Raw genomic sequence first — 881 nt, 5'->3', positions numbered from 1 at the left:
TGGAACTATCCATACATTGGGCGTTGTTATGTCCGGCGTTGACTTATTTACTTTGAAATATTATTTAAGATGAAACGTTGATTGCGAGACACTCAAGCTTGGGTATTGGGATGTAGATTTGGAGATATTTGAGTAGCTCAATGGCGATAATAAATGGGCCGAAATAGTTGAAAAAACTATAATATGCTCGACACATGTCGCGTTGTATACCAAATATATTTGGGACGATATTTTTCACGAGACTAATCATAGTTAGGATGAATATTATACCGTTTGAGTTATATTCTATAAGTAATCGTAGTTTTAGGTTAATATAATCGTAGTTTAATTTATTAAATCGCAATTTTAATTTAAAGTAATCGTAGATTAACGTAATGTAATCGTAGTGAAAATGTAATCGTAGTTTTAATTTAAGTAATACGGAAAATTTAATTTTCTATTAGTGTAATGATTTATTTATATTTACTGAAGTATTCAATTTTTTATATAATATAAATTAAATAAACTTATAGTAAAATGTTTAAAAATAATAAAATAATTGAAAAAACGTTGAAAATGAAAATTGAACGACACCGTCTGTTTCTTTCACTTCAATCACTTCGGTGTCTCCATTAAACACCGGAAATGAATACCGAACCACAAACCCTACTCACAATCTCCTTACTCTCTCGATCCAACCCTTTTACCCTTTAAGCCCTTCTGACCCCACCTCAATTAAAATCCTTCCAAATTTGCTTTTACTTTTTCCTTATATAAATCATCACTCACCAATACTGCAAGCTGACTGAGACCTGAGTATTCAGCCCTTCTCCATCTCCTCCACATATGTACCATTCTACCCTTCTTCTCATCATCAAACACACAGTGATAGCACATACACA

The sequence above is a fragment of the Rutidosis leptorrhynchoides genome, chromosome 1 (genome assembly GCF_046630445.1).
Source record: "Rutidosis leptorrhynchoides isolate AG116_Rl617_1_P2 chromosome 1, CSIRO_AGI_Rlap_v1, whole genome shotgun sequence".
In the NCBI taxonomy this organism is placed as follows: Eukaryota; Viridiplantae; Streptophyta; class Magnoliopsida; order Asterales; family Asteraceae; genus Rutidosis; species Rutidosis leptorrhynchoides.
The sequence above is the reverse complement of the archived record's forward strand: the minus strand, read 5'-3'. Positions refer to the sequence as shown.